The sequence below is a fragment of the Bos indicus genome, chromosome 13 (genome assembly GCF_029378745.1).
Source record: "Bos indicus isolate NIAB-ARS_2022 breed Sahiwal x Tharparkar chromosome 13, NIAB-ARS_B.indTharparkar_mat_pri_1.0, whole genome shotgun sequence".
NCBI lineage: Eukaryota > Metazoa > Chordata > Mammalia > Artiodactyla > Bovidae > Bos > Bos indicus.
In genome coordinates, this window is record NC_091772.1 from 78,453,933 (window position 1) to 78,477,904 (window position 23,972).

General features: G+C 50.4%; 1 long non-coding RNA gene across 4 annotated transcripts in view; it reads left to right on the forward strand.

Annotated features, from left to right (window-relative positions):
• LOC109567546 (uncharacterized) overlaps window positions 1-10,822 on the forward strand; it is a 16,804-nt gene extending 5,982 nt beyond the window's left edge. For all 4 annotated transcript variants that reach the window (XR_011570283.1, XR_002182082.2, XR_011570282.1 and 1 more), the window contains exons 4-6: window positions 330-409; window positions 6,407-6,472; window positions 9,037-10,822. This is a non-coding gene — a long non-coding RNA (uncharacterized lncRNA). The remainder of the gene's footprint in view (window positions 1-329; window positions 410-6,406; window positions 6,473-9,036) is intronic.
• Window positions 10,823-23,972: the final 13,150 nt, after the last annotated feature.

Genomic DNA, 23,972 nt, shown 5'->3' on the forward strand with positions numbered 1-23,972 from the left:
TTGTCAGTTTCATGAGGGGAACTTCTGTGTCCTCAGGGACTGAAGCCCAGCCAGGCGCACAGTTTGTGTCAAATAAATGTGTTGGATAAATGAGTGGATAGATGACTGGATGGATGGATAGATGATTGGATGGATAATGCATGAATTGGTAGGTAACTAGCCAGGCACAACAGAATTAATTAAAAGCTTAAACACACACACACACACACACACACACACTCACACACACACTCACACACACACACACTCACACATGCCTACATGGGGCATTTCGCTGAATCCTCGTGGTCAACCTCCGAGCGGGCAGCTAACACTACCCTTTTTTTCAGAGCACAAACCTGAGGCTCAGAGAGGTGAAGTCACTGACCTCAGGTCACATAGCCAGAAAGTGAAGGAGCCAAGAATCCAGGTAAGATCAGCTCGATTCCAAAACCCAAGCCTGACCTGATTGGGTCACTGGGGCCACACAGGACCCGGGGGTTTTCAGTCCCCAGGTGGTTCTGACGTGCAGTCGGGACAAGGACCCAGGGGCCAGACCAGCCAGGTCTGGGGGCAGCGAGCCGCCTTTGGGGCCGGCTGCCGTCTCCTGTTCTGCCTCGCAGCCTGTTTCCCCTTCTCTGACATGGAGGCGTGGAGGCGATGGCAGCGCCTGCCTCAGGGGGTTTTGGGTGGAGGCAAGGAGCGGAGCAGAGCCACAGGGTAGGAAGCTCAGGGCAGAAACCGCCCTGCAGAGGCCACAGGTTTCCTCACTGCGTGGGGGGCTGTCGGCCGTCCTGTCCCTTCTCTCAGCTCCCCTGGGCACAGACACATTCCAAACCCATAGTGTAGAGCCCAAGATAAGAGGAAGGAGACGTCTTGGGGGCATTCAGGAGGCTCGGAAAGGGCAGAGCAGGGCTGCTGTAGCGACTCTACACTCAGAACACATGTCCACTGGCGTGTGACCCCGCTGACCACAACTGCGCGGTTCATGACAGCAAAAGCCAGGAAACAAGCCCCACGGTGGTAACAGCTGGGGTGTGCTGAGAGCAACGCTTCTCAATTCAGAACCAATGACATCTGGGGCTGGATAGTCTCTCTAGGGGCTTCCCTGGTGGCTCAGATGGTAAAGAAGCTGCCTGTAATGCCTGAGACCCAGATTCAATCCTTGGATCGGGAAGATCCTTGGAGAAGGGACTGGCTACCCACTCCAGTATTCTTGCCTGGGAAATCCATGGACAGAGGGGCCAGGTGGACTGCCGTCCATGGGGTCGCAAAGAGTCGGACTCCACTGGGCGACTGAGCACAGCACACAGCACAGTCCCTGTGGAGGGAATCTGCTCTGTGCATTGCAGGATGCTAACAGCATCCCTGGCCTTCGTCCACTAGATGCCGGTAGCTTCTTCTCTGCTCCAGTGGTAAAGGTCTCCCGACACTGCCGCATGTCCCCTAGGAGGACAGAATTGCCCAAGAGCATCTGGTGGAGAGCCTGCTCCACGCCAAGGCCTGCAGGCTGCGCTCTGCGGGAGCTGCTTCCTCTGGGCCCTCATCACACCCAGAGGTGGAGGCTCTTCTTCCTTCATGCAGACACAGGGAGGCGGCTGGTTTATCCCTGGTCACGGAGCTGGCATTTCAGCACAGCTGTGACTTGAACCTGTGATAAGTCCCAGGGCCCTCTTTTTCTAGCCACTTTCTGTGGGTTCCTTGGCTTTCTCTCCATTTACAATCATGTTGTCTGTGACTCGAGATTGTTTCATTTCTTCTTTCCCTGTCTGGCCACCTTGACACATTCGAGGAAAAAACTTGCATAACATGAACTATAGCTCAAGTAGATTCTATAATCTGCACAGAGATTCTCTCAGGAACTTAGGTCTCCTCAATTACTGACATTTGGAAAATACAGAGAGAAAAGAAAACACGACATCTCTGATAGGACCCCCCATAAAGGCTAACTTTCCAACAGTTTTGTCCTCCGAGTGGCTTCCTCTGTTTAGAAATTTTGTTGTGCAGTTGCAATCACACTCTACACACAACTTCAAATCTTGCTTTTCCTAAACTGTACAATTTTTAAATGTTATCACAGAATCCTCTTGGATGTTATTTTAATTGTTGTTATTGTGGCAAAGACCCATGCTTCCCTCCAATTCTCTGATCTCTCCCTCTTCTTTAGTAATAAAGATCTCAAATTTTAGCTGGGCAAGTGACCACCCAGAAAAAAAACTACATTCCCCAGCCTTTTTTTTTTTTTGGCTATACCATGTGGCATGTGGGATATTAGTCCCCCAATCAGGGATCAAACCTGTGCCTTCTGCATCAGAAGCTTGGAGTCTAAACCACTGGACCACCAGGCAAGTCTCTCCCCAGTCTCTCTTGCAGCTAAGTGTGTCCATGTGACAAGTTCATGGGGTATAATGTCCAAGTCCTTACGGAGAGAGTGCCTGTGCTTTTTCCCAGCCTCCTCCCTGGCTGGAATGCAGAGTTGTGGCCAGAACTGAGTGGCTATCTTGGGCCACGGTAGAAGCCTAGAAGAAAGAATCCCTGACGAATGTATGAAGCCACCCCACCAGCCCTGGACTAACATCTCCACACTCCTTTTGTGTAAGAGAGAAAAACAAACTTTTCTTTCACCTGTATTCTGGTTTTCTTTGGCCACTCAAGGATGTACATAACCCTGAGCGCCCCACTAACATTTAACCCTGAGCGTCCCACTAATATTTTGCTGGAGCAATCAGTTCTTGGCTTCTTTTCAGGATCATTGCCTGATTCACTAAACCCGTTCCCTGGTCACAGGGTGTTTAGGTAGTTTCTGATTCCTCACGACTCTACATAATTCTACTGCAAACATCTTGGTGCATCTTTCACTATTTGTGATTATCTCCTCAGATTAGAATTCCAGAAGAGGGATTTAGGAGTCAAAGAACATGAATAATCTTGTTCTTGTTGTTTAGTTGCTAAGTCATGTCTACGTCCGTGACCCTATGGACTGCAGCACACCAGACTGCTGTGTCTTCCGCCATCTCCCGGAGTTTGCTCAAATTCATGTCCACTGAGTTGTGATGCTATCCAACTGTCTCATCTTCTGCTGCCCCCTTCTCCTCCTGCCTTCTATCTTTCCCAGCATCAGGGTCTTTTCCAATGAGTTGGCTCTTTACATCAGGTGGCCAAAGTATTGGAGCTTCAGCTTCAGCATCAGTCCTTCCAATGAACATTCTTAATACCTGTTAGTACTTGTCATCCCGGGGTGGGCACAGAGTTAGGACTGAGGGCTATTCAGCCAGAAACGAGGCCCAGGTCTTCTGGCAGGGCTGTCCAGAAGGGAGCCTGCTTGCTCTCCTGGGACCCCTCCCAATGCATCCTTGAGGGCCAGGTCCATTCTCCTCCACACCTCTTGTCCTGCCCTTCTCTGATTACACATCTCTAGCAGGCGTGTCTGACTGGTAGAGCCCCAAGTCCCAGGCCTGCACCAAGCCAAGCGAGGCTGGGAATGTGCATCTTCCGGCATCTCTGTCGGGGAGCTGTGGCCACTAGGGTAGGAACGTCCCTGACGTGGAGGATGCAACGTGCAGGGCAGCCAGAAAGTAGGGCAGAGCTTAGTTCCACAAGCAAAGACCCAGCTGGGCCTGTGGGAGGAATGCAGAGAGGTTTCTGGCAACACTTTTTCATTTCTTCTCCACTTATGATGCAGGAACAGCAGGCAATAAAGGGAACAAGGATATCATTCCTGGTTGTGTCAGCCTCACAGTTAACTCAGCTCTGCAAAAGCTGAGTGAGAGCCGGCAATTCGCATCTGTCAGGTCACAGGCCCCTTTCTCTTTCCACCACCCGAGGCCAGCAAGTCAACCTGGATGTCCTCCTCCAGCTGTGGTTGTGTCTCTCTGACCACTGACCACACCCCTTAAGGGGAGGGCCTGTTTGCCTTATCCACTGTAGTCTTCCCAGCACCCAGGCAGGCTCTGGCACACAGAGATTTATCTGGCACAACAGATAAATCTTGAATGAATGAATAATGACAGTCAGTTCTCAGCCTTGGAAGGAAGCTTGGAATCTTGGAATTAGCATTTCTTGATTCAACCAATATTGAACGCCTACAATGCTCCATAAAGAAGGTTGAACACTGAAAAATTGATACTTTCTAACTGGTGGTGCTGGAGAAGATTCTTCAGAGTCCCTTGGACTGCAAGGAGATCAAACCAGTCAATTCCAAAGGAAATCAACCCTGAATAAGTCATTAGAAGGACCGATGCTAAAGCTGAAGCTCCAAAACTTTGGCCACCTGATGCAAAGAGCTGACTCATTGGAAAAGACCCTGATGGTGGGAAAGACTGAGGGCAGGAGGAGAAGGAGGGACAGAGGATGAGATGGCTAGATTGTATTACTGACTCAATGGACATGAATTTGTGCAAACTCAGGGAGACAGTGAAGGACAGGGGAGCCTGGCAAGCTGCAGTCCCTGGGTTCACAGAGTCAGACACGACTGAGCGACTGAGCAACAACAATACTCCAGGCTCTGTTTTAGGTGCTGGGGCTACTGTAGGAAAGATAACAAGCACAGTCGGTGGGCATGGACACTAAATATGAATGTGATCCAAAATATGAGTGTAACGAAACATAATGTGACATGATATTCATTGTTCAGTCCTTTACGACCCCATGGACTGTAGCCTGCCAGGCTCCTCTGTCCGTGGGATTTTCCAGGCAAGAATACTGCAGTGGGTTGCCATTTCCTTCTCCAGGGGATCTTTCCCACCCGGAGATCAAACCCAGTTCTCCTACATTGCAGGCGGATTCTTTACTATTGAGCCACCAGGTAAAACTTAAGAAAGGAAGCTTTAGGAAGAAAGATAACACTGGATAAGTAACTTAGAGAGGCTAATTTAAAAAAAAAAAAAAAAGGTTGTGAAGTCCTGTCTTAGAAGAAGACATTTGAGCAGAGATCTGAAGTAAGCAAGCCAGGAGAAGCGTATTCCTGGCAGAGGAAACAGCCGGTGCAAGGGCCCTGGGGTAGGAACGGGCTTGACATGTGCTGTATGCACGGAGGCAGCCAGGAAGGGAAGGGTTATACCCAGTTTCCCAACTTCAGCACATGTACGGAACACTTCACTGGCAACTGGCGGAAACAGTGGGATGGGAGTGGGATGAGTTTTTCACTCTTAAGCTTCTCTGGAAAAACATGTCAGGGAGAGACAATAAATCTTGATTTGTCCCAAAAAACAATGGGCCCGTGAAACCCATGAAGTGTCAGGCTGAAAGTAAACTGCCGAAGGGCTGGGGCACGGGTGGCTCATATGGAATTCGTTAAGGGATCTGTGTTTGAAAAAGAATTTCCCAGTTCGGGGCAGAAGTCTCTGGTCAGCATCAAAAAGCTGTTTATTGTGGTGCCTCCGTGCAGACATGAAAAATGGAGATTTGCTGCCTAGCTAGAGACGTGGAAAGATGTACCCGATATGCTAAGTGGGAAGAAATAGGTCACAGGGTAGGATAATACATTATGTAACCCCTTAGAGAAGTCACCCATTCCTTCCTTCATTCGGAAAATATTCAGTGCAGGCCTACTGTGCGCTGGCACCCTGCTGGCTGTGGGGGCCGCAGACATGACCCTCCCTGCCTCCTGGAACTTTCTGCACAGTGGAGAAGGCAGATAATGATCAGAATATCTAATCACCAAATACAAATATATCGTCACAAGCTTTGATCAGAGCTAAAGAAAAAAAGATACCTGGGAAGGCAAGAATGTGCAGAGACGTCAGGTGGTGGAAAAAGCCTAAAAGGATGTACTCCAAACTGTGGAAGGGGAAGTAAGGTTTCAGGAGATTCCACTTTTCTTATCTTCCCCTTTCTTCTCTTTGTGTGTTCTGATTTTTTTAAGCAATGTCATACTTTATAATTAAGTGAGTTGAAAAACACAAACAAAACCAAAATGAATAGAGGAATTGGAAGTCATGTGTCCAAAGATGATTTAACCCCAGGAAAGGAAGGAAGGACATGTGAGAATCTGCTAACTGTGCTGGCTTCCAGGAAGCGGAGCCAGAGGCTGGGGTGGGAGAGACAACCTCATAGCTCACTGGAGGCCCCTTAAACTGTTTGAGTATGCACGGATGAAAAAACAAACAACAATAATAAAAATAAGCAAAGATATTTTCAAATGAAACTTCAAATCAGGTTTTATTTTTGTGAAAAATGAAAAAGCAGGCCAGAGAAGGAACTTAGGACAAATAAATTAACTAAGCCAAATTTCCACAAAAAATCTGTGTGTTGTTTCTCTCTGGAGGGGGGCCTTCTTGTTTTCATCTCCGTACATCTCCGTACTTCTCCGTATCTCCTATATTTAAAAAAGACAAGAAAACAGACCTCTGTGCTTTGAAAGGCATTGTTTTGCCTGCATTTCACAGTAACTCTCTAATGTGTCTTGTTCATTGTTCCCATTTCACAGATGCGGAAACTGAGGCTCAGCTGATGAAGCCCCTGGCCAGAAGTCACACAGCTGGATTGAACCCAGGTTGGTCTAACCCCCCAAAGTCTGTTTTAAACCAGGATGCTCAGGTGCCCTTCAAGATGTCCTTCACGGAAATTGGCATTGCTTTTGAAAATCAGAGGGGGAGAAAACCAAACAAACCAAACAAGAAATATGACATTTTTTAAACCACTTCTTCAGGCTCTGATGGGGCCTGAGACCAACTGCGCTTGGGCAGGATTTCCCGGCAGGGGCACTGTTTGTACTTTGGGTGGGGTGTTCCTTCATGGTGCCTGGCCATCCCCCCGCCCACTCCATGCAGGTCCCTGCCCTCTGAAGACCAGCTGTGTCCCCCAATCCTGCGTCATCCAGACCCCCATCCCTCTCCGAGGCTTCCCCTGTTGAAGGCTGCTGGGGGGCGCCCTGTGGTGACACCCCGTTCCCGCAGTGAGCCGAGCGCTTCCCAGGCTGTAAGCCCCCTGTTAGAGTTGACCCTCCCTGCAGATGAGGGGAGAGATGAGGCTCAGAGAGGCTGGGTGACTCGCCCGAGGTCACACAGTAAGCACTGAGCCCTGGGTCTTGTCCCAGGCTGCAGCATCTCCCCTTGGGGACCAGGCAGGCCCAGGAGCTGTCTCTTACAGCCCGGGGGCTAGGCTGAAGGGGAGAAAGAGGCGCGTGAACTGCAGTCCCCGGCCCCGGACCAGGTGGCTGCCAAGCACCACCGTTCACTCTGGCCAGCGGAGGCCAGGCGGGGAGACTCGGAGCCCCAGGCTGAAGGGCCGGGCGGGCGCTGGGGACGGGAAAGCGCGGCTCCCTCTGCCTGCCCGGCAGCGGCCGTGGCCGCCTGCCAGGCCCCGCCTGACGTCAGGCTCTGACCAGGGACATAATGTGCTGGCGTGGGGACAAGGGCTGGCTGCAGGGAGACGGGCCGGAGGCGGGGCGGTCAGGGGAGACAGGCAAGGGGGGAGCGAACAGGAAAGGGAGAAACAGACAGAGTTCAAGACGCAGAGACTCGGAGGCGGAGAAGAGGAACACAGAACCAGAAGGAAGGGACCCCGAGGGCGGGGGAGGAAGACCCAGGACATGAAAGGGGAAATTGAGGTGGAAATTGAGAGACCCAGAGATGCAGAAAAACAGCAATAGAAAGTGGTTTAGAGAAAGCTGCGGGCAGGTGAGGGGGACAGACAGACAGACAGCAGAGATCAGAGGGGTGTGAGGTTTAAGTGCAAGCTTGGGAGACCCCAGACCTGGGCAGGACGTGGCTCTGCCCTGGGGGCTGGTGACTCAGCACTCCCGGCCTCTGATTCCTGACCTGGGGGCTGGGGCCCGCAGTCACAGGCCTTATTCATTTGGGGAGGGAGCAGGGTCCCCCCTCCACAATAGGGATGGTGGGAGTCCAGCTGCAGGGAACCTTCTGGCAGCACTCGGCAGGTGATGAGAGCTAGAGACACTGGAGGTGACAACTAGAGGGGGTGGGCAAGGCAAGAGAGAAAGAGGGTGCAAGCAGGGGAGAAGGGAGAGCTGACCCCACGGAAAAGAGCCCCTGCTCCAGAGTGCCCCTGGCCCCACTGCCGCCAGGCGTCCCCCCGCCCACCCCCGGCGCTACACGAACACAAGGCCACTGTCACAGACCTTGGCCCGGCCTTGCCTGCCTCAGGGCCCAGCCCCCTGTTTATGGGATTGAGAAGGCCATGATCCCAGGGCCATCACGTCACCAAAGCCGAACAAGGCCAGGGCCCGCTCGCTGCCGGCCTTCCAGCCCTGTCATCCCTTATCCAGCTTAATTATTAAACGCCCCAGCAGGGCCGAGGGTCTGAGCCAGCTGCCCTCCCAGGGGTGGGCAGGGGTAACTGCATGTCCCCATTTATGCAGGGGCACACTCAGTCTCGAGACCCCAGGCTGTACTTGCAAAGTGCCCTTTCTCTCGCCCCCACTGCTCCCAGGAGCCGCCATCACCTTCATCTTCATCCTCAGAGTTAGTAAGCTAAAGCAGCTACCGGGTATGGGGCACGGTCCCTAGGCCCCCTGACAGTCCCAAAGAGTGAGCGATATTATTGTTCCATTTTCCAGATGAAGAAACTGAGGCTCAGGAAGCTAGAGTCACTCTCTCAGGGCCACCTGGTAACTTGTTAAGTGGCAGAGCCATGTGTCCAGCCCGGCCACCCTATTGAGCAGATAGCAGCCCCCATTTCCTGAGCAGCTGCTGAGTGCCAGGCTACTTGAGCCAGATGCCTTACCTACATCGTCTCTTTCAACTGAGGTGGCAGTTCTTAGCCCAGCACGATTTTTTTCCCCTCAGGAGGCTTTAGGCTACATCAGGGGTCATTTGGCATTCTCACAACTGGGGACATGCTCCTGGCATCTCAGGGATGGAGGTCAGTGAGGCCTTTCAGCATCCCACCCCGCAAAGGGCAGCCCCCACAGCAGAGAACATGAGTTAATAAGAGTTGCTCAGTTGTGTCCAACTCTTCACGAACCCATGGACTGTAGCCCTCCAGGCTCCTCTGTCCATGGAATTCTGCAGGCCAGAATACTGGAGTGGGTTGCCATGCCCTCCTCCAGGGGATCTTCCCGATCCAGGGATGGAACCTGTGTCTCCCACATTGCAGGCAGATTCTTTACTGACTGAGCCACCAGGGAAGATCCAGCCCCCAAGGTCAGTAGCATGGAGGCTGAGAACCCCGCTGTAAGTGGAACAGGTGAGAACCCCGCTGTAAGTGGAACAGGTGAGAACCCCGCTGTAAGTGGAACAGGTGAGAACCCCGCTGTAAGTGGAACAGGTGAGAACCCCGCTGTAAGTGGAACAGGTGAGAACCCCGCTGTAAGTGGAACAGGTGAGAACCCCGCTGTAAGTGGAACAGGTGAGAACCCCGCTGTAAGTGGAACAGGTGAGAACCCCGCTGTAAGTGGAACAGGTGAGAACCCCGCTGTAAGTGGAACAGGTGAGAACCCCGCTGTAAGTGGAACAGGTGAGAACCCCGCTGTAAGTGGAACAGGTGAGAACCCTGCTGTAAGTGGAACAGGTGAGAACCCTGCTGTAAGTGGAACAGGTGAGAACTCTGCAGTAACCCTGTTACAATCTCCAGTCGCAGACGTGGAATCCAAGGCACAGACAGAGAGCCCCACTGCCGGGGCTTCCACCCCATGACCCCGCTCTTCCCTCACGAGACCCAAGGCCACTTCTGATGGCGTCTGCCCTTAGGAGACCTCAACTAACCTCTATTTCAGGCCCTTTGAAGCCCTTGCATGCCTAATATAAACAAGGCCTCACTGTTTTTTCACATGTGAAGACGGGGTTTTAATCACTGACTGAAGAAAGAGATCAAGCCAAAAAGTCACCAGGACAGTCAGAATGTCTTTAAATGTGTTTGTATTTTATTCACAACAGCAGAGGGGGCTGTAGGGAACTGGCCTCACAGGGATTCATGGAGCAAAGGTTTCCTGAGCACTGCTAGGTGCCAGGCCCTGTCTCTGGTGCAGGAGATACAGCAGAGAACCAGACAGACCGGCCCTACTGGGTCTTTAAGAGATAGCAGTCTTGTGGGGATGGTGGATAATCAACAGGAAAACAAACAGTAAAGACAGCTTCAGACTGTGTTCAGACTGTGGGGAGGGGGAAGGGCTGTCACAGGGAGGGCAGAGTCCAAGGGGGCCTTTCTGAGGAAGTGGGACCTGAAGGATACCAAGCAATAGCCTTGGGAAGAGGCAGGGCGGAAGGCTCCAGGCCGAGGGAACAGCATGTGCAAAGGCCCCGAGGCAGGCGTACGCGTGGAGTGTTGAGGCCCAGCAAGCAGGGCTGGAGAGGAGCTTAGAGAAGTAACCAGCACACAGCTGTGTAGGACTCTGTGGCCACTGTAAGGGCTTTGCATGCGCTCTGAGGGAGCTGGGGTTTATAGGGTGATTTTAAGCAGAAAAGGCGCAAGACTTAACTTAGGTTCTAACAAGATCCCTTTGGATGAATGATGCTCCCTTTCCCAAATATCCTCCTCTTAATCCCCCAGACCTTTGAACGTCACTTTGTATGGCATAAGGAATTATGCAGCTATGATTTAGCTAAAGATCTTGAGCTGGGAAGATGATCCTGGATGATCTGAGTGGGCCCAATGGAATCACGGGAGTCCTTATAAGATGGAGGCTGAAGGAGGTTTGACCACAGAAGAGGAGAAGGCAGAGAGAATGACAGAACCAGATTGAAAGGAGGCACAGTGAAGAGGGAAGAAGGGGCCACAAGCCAAGGGATGCAAGTCACCACTGGAAGTTGGAGAAGACAAGGAAACAGCCTCTCCCCAGAGCCTCCGGCAGGAGCCAGCCCTGCCAGCATCTTGACTTCAGTCCAGAGACTGATTTCAGACTTCTGACCTCCAGAACTCTAAGTAAATAAATTTGTGCTCTTAAGCCACGAAATTTGTGATCATTTGCTACAGCAGCCGTGGGAAACTGATGCAGATGCCATGGGGAAGACAGAGGTGGGGAGAGTGGGGTGGGCAGTGACGTGGGGAGAGTGGGGTGGGCAGTGACGTGGGGAGAGTGAAGTGGGAGCTGGGGGACCAAGGCTGGGGGCTACCGCAGTAGTCCAGGCAGGAGATGAGGGTGGGCAGAGAGAAGTGGATGGATTCAAGAGGACTTTAGGAAGCCAGACAGGCAGCCTTGCTGATGGGCTGGATGCAGCATGGCGGGGGGGTTGGGGGGGTGTGGCTGGGACCCAGTGTTTCTGGCTCACCCAGTCATCTCTGGGCTAGTGCCCAGGACACAGAGTTGGCCACCACACAGTTCCTGCTCTGGGGAAGAATTCAGCCGGGGGAGGCCCAGGAATAGTTACAGGGTGATGAGGGAGACCAGGCTCAGCTACCCTAGAACCTCACATCTCACACACTCAGGTCTCTGCCACATCCTCAGGGAGGCCTCCCTGACCACCTTGTCTTAGAGAACCCCTCCCTCCATCTCTTTCTCCCCCTGCTTTGGCTCGCCTCATGTGTCTTGTGGTCATGCTACTTATGTGTCTGTTTCTTTGCTGTCTGACTCCCTTCCCTGCTCAATATCAGCTCCACAAGGAGGACTTGGTCTGACTTGCCTAGCACTGAATCTCAGCACCCAGCGTTGGCCCGCCTGAGAGGTGCTCAGCACACGTGTGTTGAATGAATGAATGAATCCACGTTTTCCGACAAGGACACGAAGAAAAGTCAGAACAAGGGAATGACTAGCTCAGGGTCACACAGTGGTTCAGTGTGGGACCAGGATTTGAACCCAAACTGATTCCAAAGTTTGCATTAAGTTGCCCACCTCCTTTTACTACCAATGATACAACCTGTGCTTGAGAAGTTTCCACACTGTGGGATGCAGTACTCCATCCTTCATGAACGCCAGACATTCTACTTTTTAAAGTATTTGTTTGGTTGGCTATGCCAGGTCTTACTTGTAGCGTGGGGGATGCTCAGCCTTTGTTGCAGCGTGCGGGATCTTTAGTTGTGGCTTGCAAACTCTTTCTTAGTTATGCATGTTGGACCTAGTTCCCTGGCCAGGGATGGAACCCAGTCCCCCTGCGTTGGGAGCGTGGAGTCCTAGCCACTGGACACCAGGGCAGTCCCCAGAATTCTAAATGCGGCACCTGAGGAATTCTGCAGGGCACTCGTCATGCCCAGGGAGGTTACCTGTCATAAAACTGAAGCTCAGCGAGACTGGGCTCCTCCTGGACATGCACAGCTTGCCAGCAGTAGGGCCAGGATTTAATCCCCACTGCACCCCACACTCAGGGTCTTCTCTCTCAGTCCCAGCATGTTCTGGGCCCCTGAGAAATAAGGAAGGGCCTCCTAGCCTAATGGCCTAAAAGGCAGGGTAAGTATAGACGACTCCGCCCACGGTCCTGGGGGAAGTCCAGCAACACCTCAAGCCGGGAGCTTCTGAGAAAGAGAGTCAGGGGTTAGGGCCTGGGGCCCTGGGGTCACACTTCAGCTCTGCCCCTTCCCTGCTGTGTGGCCTCAGGAAAGTGGCCTCCTTTCTCTGACCCAGGGCTCTTCCAATACTCCAGCTAAAATTCTAGACAAAGCCCTATAGAGCACATGTTAAAATAAAAAGACCCAGCCTATATTCTGACATTTTTCATTAGACTATACTGCCTTGGCCAAACACATGTACTCATAATAAAATATACGAAGCTTAATCTGAAAACATCAGCAATAACAAGGGGAGCTTATTTTCCTCTCCTACGCACAACGTCCAGATGTAGGCAGTTCGGGGTGGGTGTGAAGATTCCACGGGGCCCTCAGTGTCCCACCCTCTGTCCCGTTCACCACTCTGCCACCCCCAGGGTGTGGTCTTCCTGTTCATGCCCCAACACGGAGGCCACAGCACCAGCCTTCTCCTCTGCCTTCCAGGTGGCAGGGTGGAGAAGGAAACACAGTGAGTAGAGGGCAAACAATAGCTGAATCTCTAGGAAAGTTTCCAGAAACTGCTGCACATACTCCCAATCACAGCCCGGGAGTCAGAGCTTGGTTGTATGGCTGCACCCAGCTACAGGGGAAGCAGGAGAAAACTTTATTCTGCACGGCCATGAGCTCTGATAAAAGTGGATCAAGTACTTGAAAATGAACGAAGTTATTTCAGATAATGATACATGCTGGGAAGGGAGCAAACAGGGTGGCCTGCGGGAAGCTGTGTGGGGAAGGCCTCCTGAGGTGACGCTGGTGTAGTCTAGTCGCTAAGTCATGTCCGACTCTTTTGCGACCCCGAGGCCTGTAGCCCACCAGGCTCCTCTGTCCATGGGATTTCCCAGGCAAGAAGACTGGAGTGACACGGTTGAGGCCTAAATGAGAAGACGGACTGGGGCTGAGCATCCTGGGAACAGAAAGTGCTTGCTCGGAAGTAGGAACGGGCCTGGTTGCTGAAGAAACAGGAAGGAGGCCAGCGCGGCTGAGATGGGATGGGGCTGGGGGCCCGCTGGGGAGGAGGTGGGGTCACAGAGGTCAACGGGGCTAGATGCAGAGCGACACTGGGAGGCCCTGGCTGGAGTGTTGGGTTTTTTTTTTTTTTTTTATCAGTGCAGCAGGGTGATACAGGAGGGCTGAGGTTGAGGATGCATCTGACTTGCTGTGACATCCTTCTGAGAGGGCGCAGACCCCCTGAGCCTGGGAAACATACCAGATCCTTGGCAGAGCTTCATCTGTTCTTTCACTCACTCGCCCATTTATTCCTTCAATGAATGGGCTATAGTAACAGGACTGACCCCACCCTCAGGAGAAGGACAGACAGACTGAGCAGACAAGCAGACACAGCTCACAGGTGGCTGTGGGCCCCCTGAGGAGATGGGCGGGGCTCCAGGAGGGCCCGCGATCACCTGGGAACCAGCAGGAGCTTTCCACAGGGGTGATTTTGAGCTGACGTTTGAACCAGAAGGAAGCGTGATCTTGGGGAGATCTGGAGAGGAGGGAGACCAGAGTCCAGGTTGGGGGAATAGCTTGTGCCCAGGCCTGGAGACTCAGGAAGAGAAGTGCCCATTCGAGAAACTCACCAGACTCTGGACTGGCAAGAGCAAGGAGGATGAGAGGGGAGGTGAGCAGAGGTCAGGTCTCAGAGAGCCCAGAGGAGGGGCTTGGGGTTTCTGGGTTCCAGGCAGGAGGCTGTGTTAAGAGCCTTGACCCCAAGTCCCAGGGATGGGCCCGGGGTCAGATCAAGATAGGCAGGGACCTTGCTCTCCTCCAAGGGTGTGCATGGGCTCCCTGATGACGGGGGTTGCTGCCTTCCTATGGCCCTGCCTGCTGGGGTGTTCTTCTCTTGCTCTCAGCCCTGAGAGTGCCCTCTGACTCAGCCCCCTCTAGGCAACCCCTCCCATCACCCCCAAGGCCCCCATCCCCGCCCCCATCCCTCCCTGAGACATCTCCACAGAATTGCCTGACCCTGGCACCCCTGCAAGAATGTCTATAATACATCTGCAATCAGACCTGCCCATTTCACAGAGGGAGGAACTGAGGTCCTATGAGAAAGAGACTCTTCCCCCATCTCACTTCCAGGTTGGAATAGCGTCACAGCCTGCTCCCCCATCTCCTGACACCTGGCCCTGAATCTTCACACAGTTTAATTTTTTTAAAAAAGAAGGAAGACGAGAGGAGGAGGAAGAGAAAGGGGAGAGAGGGAAAGAAGGGAGATGGAAGGGAGGAGAGAAGGAAGGGCATGAACAAGTCACATTCAAATCAAACTTCTAAGTGTGGGCCCTTACCAGGGAAGGGAAAGGAATTAGCACACCCTGACCACGTGCCAGGCACCTCACCTACATCCGCTCCATCAGTGGAATCCTCCCTGCCTCACAGTACGAGGAGTACAGTGACATCCTCTGAATGGTTTGGAAAACAGAGAGGCTAGGCAGCCTCCCCACCGTCACACAGCACTTATCTGGAAGAGAGGAGATTTGAAGACCATTCTGGCTGCAGTTCTAGCCCCACGAACTCGCCTATCGCCAGCCCAGGCCCCTGCTCCCCTGCCTGCAGAAGCTGCAGCCTCATCTCCCCAAATGAAACAGCAGCAGTTTTCCCTGGCTGCCCACAAGCCTGCAGATATGTTTCCTTTGGCACATGCTGCATTTTAATAAAATTTGAGCCAGTGTTCACAAATAAAGAGATTTTACATAAAAACTCAGATTTCTACCTCCCTTCAAACATTGGAGGATTGGACTCAGCTAGGTCCACATTCTTCCTGGCAATAATCAACTGGGGATGGGCGTGTGAGAAAGGACCCCCCCGCCCTACACTCCCCACCTCTCCCTGCTGTCTCCTTGGCCTTGAGACCAAATGCCAGCAGCCATTTATCCCAGTACATACACTGTTGTTTTTCTGAGGGCAGGGACATTTTCTCTGTACCCTTCTTGAAAAGAAGAAAACAAATAATAACCCAAGAGGGATCAGGTTTCCAGAAAAATGGGAGAATGCATATTTCTTTGTGGAATTTTCTTAGTGTTTATTATGCAAACAGAGTGTGGCTAAGCTCCCACACCAGTGCTGAGGTTTCTGACCCAGTGACCCTAAGTAGGATTGTCAAATTTAGCATACAAAAATATAGAATGCCCAGTTAAATTTGACCTTCAGATCAACAACAGATTTTTTTCTCTTTTGGTAAAAGTATAGCCCATGCAATTGGGACAGATGTAAACTAAGACATTTGCTTTCTTTATCTGAAATTCGAATTTAACTGGTCATCCTTTATTTTATCTGGCAACCCCATCTAGAGGGGTTGAGAGCGGGTCTCTAAGGGGCTTGCATTTGAATCCAGTTTCCTCCTCTCTGGGTGATTTAAGACAAGTCAATTGAAGTTCTCTGGGCTTCAGATTTTTCATCCTAACAGGGATGATAATAGTGTGATGACTTGATAATGTATGTAAAGAGCTCAAGGCAGAGCCAGGCTCACTCTACACACGCAGGAATGTCAGCAGCTGGGATCCACGCCATCTGCCTCCTGTGCACGCACCAGTCATCTCCCTTCTTTTCTATCTGAACCCCAATTCGTGCCAGTCACTTCTTGCCCAGGGGAAAATTGTGATTGGTCAGCTAATTGTGGCGTATCCATGCCAGTCTGCTAGTGATTGGTCCAAGGTGAGCATGTGACCTGGTTCTGACCAATGAGATCCAACAGGCAGTTTGCAGGAAGAGCGCTCCAGGGAGACTGTTCTTCCACTGAGGAGGGTTGGCAATGCTGCCACTGCCTTCTCTGCTTGCCGTGGATAGAGCCATGGGGCCTGGGAATGCTTGACCTCAGTCACCATCTTGTGCCAATTGGGTGGCAAGAGCCAGTGTGCTGAGGATGGCAAAGGGCAAGGTCAGAGGACTCCACGCTAAACTCTTTTTTAAGTAAATGACAGGTGTTCTTATGGCTGAAGTCACTGTTATTTGGCTCTAAAGAGAGGCAGCTAAGAGCGTGACCTCTGGAGTCAGCTATCTGGCGTCACACCTCGGGTATGTCACTTACTAGCTCCGTGCCTGCGTTCCCTACGTGGAGGGAAGAGAAATCTCCTCGTGAGGTTGTAAAGAATAAATGAGTTAGTGTAGGAGAAGTGCCTATTAAAGTGCCTGGCAAGTTATGTTCAGCATATAACTGTTGGTCATTGTGATTCTTCGGTTATCAGCACCCAAGCATTTCTAATTGATAGACATTTTATTAAGTCCAAAATTCTCAAATGCTGTGAAACTCTGAGAGCTAATAATACATTACAGAATCTAAGCCGCCCCCCTCAATATAAGCAAACGTTGCATTCTTTTGAGTAAGTGTCAAAAGTCTCCCAAGAATTAGTACGTGTGTTTCTTCATACCTCGTTCATCCTGCAAGGACCGAAGCAACCTGAATGGGCCGCTCTCCATCAGCTTCCAAGGAGGAAAAAAAAGAGGCATCTACCACTCATAAAAATAAGTGATGGCCCTACCCTCTGGGAGATGGGTAGAAACTCCAGGGCCAAAATATGGTGGACTGAGCATAATTATATTAGCTATGAACCCACCTGCCAATGCAGGAGACGTAAGGGATGCGGTTTGATTCCTGGGAGGGGATGGGAGAGAGGAGACCCCCTCGAGTAGGAAATGGCAACCTACTCCAGTATTCTTGCCTGGAAAATCCCATGGACAGAGGAGCCTGGCGGGCTACAGTCCATAGGCTTGCACAGAGTCAGACACGACTGAAGTGACTTAGCCCTTTCAGCAGTAAATGTCAGAATAATCCACTAACTGTGGCTTGAACAGGAAAGGCGTTTAATTTTTTCAGAGGACAAAAAGGCTGGAGATGGATAGTTTCAGGGTCAAGGCAGCGTCTCAACAGTATCACCCAGTATCCAGCCACTTTCAACCTTTCTACTTAGCCACCCTATGCGTTGGCTTCTTCTCGTTAGCCTTGTCTCCTTGTGGTCACAAGATAGTTGCCACCACCCCTAGCATCACATCCTTAACAGAGTTCAAGACAGGAGAAAGTGCTGAGGGGAGAGGGGAACCTCCTTTTTCCTTGAGCTCTTTTAACCTGGGAAAATAATCTTTCTCACAGTCTCCTTGAAGGGACTCCCCTCACATTGAATTGGCCAGAACTGGACATACATCTGTTCTACACTGCAAGAAGGCTGGGAAAGTAAGTTGAAATCAAGAAGAATGGGATAATATGACTAAGTTAGCCCCATATTAATCCCTCCCTGGGGCTGAACTTATCACCTCTTACTCCTTAACAAAATCGAGGTTCTGCTTTTGAAGACAAGAGAGCCTGGCTGTTGGACAGACAACAACGGTGTCGCCAACCTGTAAGCCTCAGCTTCTTCCAGAAATCTCACTGACACAGTGGTAAAGGGATTAAGACAGGAAAGGGGGCAGATGCTCAGGACAGAGAACAGGCAAGGAGAAGGTGGAGGAGGGGCGATGCCTCCCAGGGTTTGGAAACCGGAAGACAGTGCTTCGTCAGGGCTCCTCATCTGGGGTCCTAGCCCTGTCTCTGCCAGGAGCCAGCTGTGTGGCCTTGAAAAAGTCCCTTCCCTTCTCTCGGCCTCAGTGTCCTTACTGTGTAGGTAAATCTTTTTGGCTGAGAGCTTGCCTCAACATTTCTCCCACCTGCACATGCAGGAAGACAGGGGTCTTGGACCCTTTGCTCCACTAGATAAATGACTCTAACACCTTTGGGTTGTTTGAAAATTGCACCTGGATGACCTAAAGGGTGTGGATTTCAGGGGCCAAAGGAAACTCTTCAGCCCTAGCGGTGTAGGAAAACTTTCAGTGCCCTGCACTAAAGGAGACCTTTAGAGCCGATAAATGGCAATGGAGGACCCTCCAAGGATACAGGAGGGAAGAAGGCTGGCCTTGAGCAGTCACGCTTTAGATCCATGTCTTTTCTTAATTTCCTTATTCTCTGGGTGATCTTGGATGAATATTTAACCACTCCGTGCCTTAATTTCCCCATCTATGAAATAGTTGAGGCTGCCAGTTGTCCTAAAGTGGAGCACCGAAGAATTGATGCTTTTGAACTGTGGTGTTGGAGAAGACTCTTGAGAGTCCCTTGGACTGCAAGGAGATCCAACCAGTCCATCCTAAAGGAAATCAGTCCTGAATATTCATTGGAAGGACTGATACTGAAGCTGAAACTCCAATACTTGGACCACCTGATGCGAAGAACTGACTCACTGGAAAAAACCCTGATGCTGGGAAAGATTGAAGGCGGGAGAAGGGGACGACAGAGGATGAGATGGTTGTATGGCATCACTGACTCAATGGACATGAGTTTGGGTAAACTGTGGGAGTTGGTGATGGACAGGGAGGCCTGGCATGCTGCAGTCCATGAGATCACAGTCAGACACGACTGAACAACTGAACTGAACTGAACTGATCCTTCCCCAGCTCCATGGGGGACTTGTAGCTGAGGATGGGGCTGTCCCCATAAAGACTACATTTCCCAGCCTTCCTAGCAGTTAGATGTGTCCATGTAACCAAGTTTTGACCAATGGGATATGGTGTTAAGCCATGGGGACAACTTCCAGGTTCCACCTCTCCATTTCCCTGCTGCAATATGAATGTGGGGTGGAGGCATGTTGTACATGAGGCCAGGACAACACCGTAAGGAGGGGAGGACAGGTTAGCAGCCTGGGCATGACAGTATGGGGCTGCCACATCCGCCCCAGCCTGATAAGTCGGTTGTGACTCAATGCATTGAGATACATAAGTCACTGAACACAGGGCTAGGAACAAAATAATCCCTCGTGTAAGTACGTGTGGGTCTAATGCAGTGGTTTTCAAACAGGGGCAATTTTGTATCCTTTTCGATCGTCATGACGGGGAATGGGCAACTGCTCCTGGTCCATCATGAGTGGCCAGGGATGCATCTAAACATCCTACAATGCTCAGGGCAGCCCCCACTGTAGAGAACTGAGTATCCATCCCCAAATGTCAGCAGTGCCATGGCTGAGGAAACCTGGTCTGATGGAATGATGCCCACTGCTTACCTAGTGCCCAGGGCATTGTAGGATGCTTGGATGCATCCGTGGCCTCCACTCACGATGGACCAGGAGGCCTCGGGGTTCCAGGTAACGGGCAGGATTCTTTGACTTGCTCGTCCAAAAGGCATCTGTCTGCCCCACTGCATCTTTATATCGCTCACCGTCTCTGTCTGCACAGGCCCACTCATGGGGCGAGGGGATCTGCATCAAGAGGAAACGATAACCTCATCACGTTTCTGCAGCTCACCCCTGCCGTCTCCCACCCCTCCTGTGGCAGCGAGGGACACGTTCAAACGGCTCTGCCTTCCTCCCTACCCGCCCCGCTGCCAGCCAGGCCAGTTTCCGGGTGGTGGGCGGAGGGCAGGGTGCCATCCCAGTGTGGTCCAGTTTTCCCAGGCAGGGTGAGAAGGGCAGGGTGTTTTTTTTTTTTTTTTTTTGCTCCTGGAATGTAGCGCCCAGACCACCAGGGCTGCCTGCCCAATAAGAGAGGGCTGAACACTGATAAAGCCTTGTGGACTGTTGAGGAAACTGCTTCCTAGAGAAAAATCCAAATTTCTCCTCTTCAGTTTCCCAGGATGTGGTGAGCCCCAGCCTGCTGGGATGGCAGGGCAGGCTTCCAGAACCTTCTATCCTGGCCACACAGAAACCAAGAGACTGGAGCAAAAAAGTTAACCTCCTGAGGAGCTCTGGGGATTTACTGAAAATTGTAGGGGAAGTGGAGCCCACACTACCATGTTCAGAGGCATTTCTTCCTTGTCTCTTCTGTTGGTCAGCTGTCAATGAGTTACTTAAATATAGGCCATGCCCACCCCCGCTCACCATCCAGTGGCTTCCAACCACCAGCACCTGTGTCTCTGTGCTGAGGGTTCTCTCCGGCCAGCAGAGCACGTTAAGCCCTTGCCGGGCCGGAAGTGCCCAAGAGTTCATGCCCTGGTGGCAGCCCTCAACCAGTGACATGGAGGTGTTGGATAAAAACCCACTTCCTCCCTCCCAGGTAGGACTGCTTCTGCGAGATGTTCTCTGCTGATCCCAGTGGTCCCCAGCAGGAGTGAGCCCCAGCTGGCCACAGCAGTGACCTGCTCAAAAATGGACCCCGGACCGGCTGCCTTCGCTTCCCTGTTTGATGTCCCCACTTCCTTACTTCCTAGGATCACCTCCCAAATACACGACTTGCATTCCTGTCTCAGTACCTGCTTCTGGAGGCACCCAACCTGACACCTGCGCTTACTATGAGTTAGACATATATTCGGGGATCAGAAGGGACACGGTGGACCCCTGCGGGATGCTCACAGTCAAAAGCCAGACACCACTCCAAAAGTCATGCAAAAGCAGAACTGCAAAGGGTGAAGAGGGCTGAGGCTGTGCAGAAATACAGAACCATGTTAAAACCCTCTGACGGCTGCCCTCTGCTCCCAGGTCAGGATCCAGAGTCCGTGTGACAGTCTTTAGGGCCTGCACAGCCTGCCACCACCGACCTTTCCAGGCGCACCTCTTCCCCCGGGGCCGCAGCCGCAGGGCCTTCCTGGCTCTTTCTCAGTTGTGCTGGTTACGTTCCTGCCTCAGTGCCTTTGCCTTTGCTGACCCCCCGCTCTTGGGTATGCTTTACCCAGATCTTTCCATGACCAGCCCCTTCTTCTTGATTCAAATGTTGATTCAAACATCACCTCCTCAGGGAGGACCCCTGAGGTCACCCTCTTACCACGAGACCCTGTTCATTTACTTCCTGTCACATGTTTGTCTGATGTTCTCTTATCTGTTTGCCTGTTTATTGAATGATCCCCAAATGTGAGCTCCATTAAAGCAGTGCCTGTGTCCTCGGTGCCTGGAACAAATCCTGGAGCAGAGCGGGTACTCTATGGATGTTTGGTGGAGAAGTGGTTGAATGTTTAAGTGAAGGAAAGAAATAATGAATGAATGATTGAATGATGTAAGGACACTGACATGGTTGGGGGGTGGGGTACTGAATCTTGTCTGGAAAATCAGGGAAGACTTCCCTAAAGAGGTGATATAGAAGCTGAGATGCAAATGTGCTGTGCTTAATTGCTCAGTCATGTCCAACTCTTTGCAAACCCATGGACTGTAGCCCGCCAGGCTTCTCTGTCCATGGGGATTCTCCAGGCAAGAATACTGGTGTGGGTTGCCATGCCCTCCTCCAGGGGATCTTCCCAACCCAGGGATTGAATCCAGTCTCCTGCATTGCAGGAGGATTCTTTACCATCAGAGCCACCAGGGAAGCCCAAGAATACTGGAGTGAGTAGCTTATCCCTTCTCCAGGTGAATCTTCCCAACCCAAGAATCAAACCAGTGTCTCCTGCATTGCAGACAGATTCTTTACCAGCTGAGCTACCAGGGCGATGCAAATAGGGATGGGATACTAACTGAGCCAAAGGTGTGAAAGGACTACCTAGACAGAGGAAAAAGCATAAGCAAATGCCCAGAGGTCACACCTAGGTTGTGCTGGAGAACAAAACAAGTGTAACTCAAGGCTTCTCTTTGTTTGTTTTGATTGAGGCACAATTGACGTATAACATTATATTAGTTACAGGTATAGAGTAGAGCAATTTGATATTTGCTTATATTGTGCAATGATAGAGTAAGTCTAGTTAACGTCTGTCACCATACAGAACTACACACATTTTTTCTCATGATGAGAACGTTTAAGTTCTGCTCACTCAGTTCAGTTCAGTCACTCAGTCATGTCCAACTCTTTGCGACCCCATGAATTGCAGCACGCTAGGCCTCCCTGTCCATCAACAACTCCTGGAGTTCTCTCAGACTCACATCCATCGAGTCAGTGATGCCATCCAGCCATCTCATCCTCTGTCGTCCCCTTGTCCTCCTGCCCCCAATCCCTCCCAGCATCAGAGACTTTTCCAACGGGTCCACTCTTCGCATGAGGTGGCCAAGTACTGGAGTTTCAGCTTTAGCATCAGTCCTCCCAAAGAAATCCCAGGGCTGATCTCCTTCAGAATGGACTGGTTGGATCTCCTTGCAGTCCAAGGGACTCTCAAGAGTCTTCTCCAACACCACAGTTCAAAAGCATCAATTCTTCGGCACTCAGCCTTCACAGTCCAACTCTCACATCCATACATGACCACTGGAAAAACCATAGCCTTGACTAGACGGACCTTTGTTGGCAAAGTAATGTCTCTGCTTTTGAATATGCTGTCTAGGTTGGTCATAACTTTCCTTCCAAGGAGTAAGTGTCTTTTAATTTCATGGCTGCAGTCACCATCTGCAGTGATTTTGGAGCCCAGAAAAATAAAGTCTGACACTGTTTCCACTGTTTCCCCATCTATTTCCCATGAAGTGATGGGACCAGATGCCATGATCTTAGTTTTCTGAATGTTGAGCTTTAAGCCAACTTTTTCACTCTCCACTTTCACTTTCATCAAGAGGCTTTTTAGTTCCTCTTCACTTTCTGCCATAAGGGTGGTGTCATCTGCATATCTGAGGTTATTGATATTTCTCCCGGCAATCTTGATCCCAGCTTGTGCTTCTTCCAGTCCAGCGTTTCTCATGACGGACTCTGCATAGAAGTGAAATAAGCAGGGTGACAATATACAGCCTGACGTACTCCTTTTCCTATTTGGAACCAGTCTGTTGTTCCATGTCCAGTTCTAACTGTTGCTTCCTGACCTGCATACAGGTTTCTCAAGAGGCAGGTCAGGTGTTCTGGTATTCCCATCTCTTGAAGAATTTTCCACACTTTATTGTTATCCACACAGTCAAAGGCTTTGGCATAGTCAGTAAAGCAGAAATAGATGTTTTTCTGGAGCTCTCTTGCTTTTTCAATGAGCCAGCGGATGTTGGCTCACTCAGCAACTTTCAAATATGCAGTACAGTATTATTAATTACAGCTGCTGGGCTGCATAGCACATCCCGATGATGTATCTATGTTTTAACTGGAAATGTGTGCCTTTGGATCCTGTTCGCCTGTTTAGCCCCCACTCCCCACACCTCTGACAGCCACCGATCTGTTCTTTGTATCTATGAGCTAAGTTGTTTTTGTTTGCGATTCCACATATAAGTGAGATCATATGATGTTTGTCTTTCTCTGTCTGACATTTCACTTAGCATAATGCCCTCAGTTTCCATCCATGTTGTCACAAATGGGAAGATTTCATTCTTTTTTATGGCTGAATAATAGTAAATTATATATGTAATATTATATATAACACAATGTTTAAATATTTTATATAATTATATATTATATTTTATATATTTTATATAATATATGATTTTATATATTATATAAAAATATATTAATATATAATGACATACAGTAATAATATTTTATATAACAACAATAATACAGTATAGTAATATATAATATATATAATTATATTATTTATATATTGTATGTGTTGCATAATTATTATAGTATATATCTAATATTATCTGTACATCACACTCAACATTTTCTTTATTCGTTCATCTGTTGATGGAGACTCACGTTATTTTCATGTCTTGGTTATTGGAGATAAAAATGCAGTGAACGTGCGGGTCATATAGCTTCTTTTTGGAATTAGTGTTTTTCAGGTTTGTCTATCATTTTTTAAAACTTTTATTGAAGTATAGCGGACTTAAGATACTACACTAGCTTTAAGC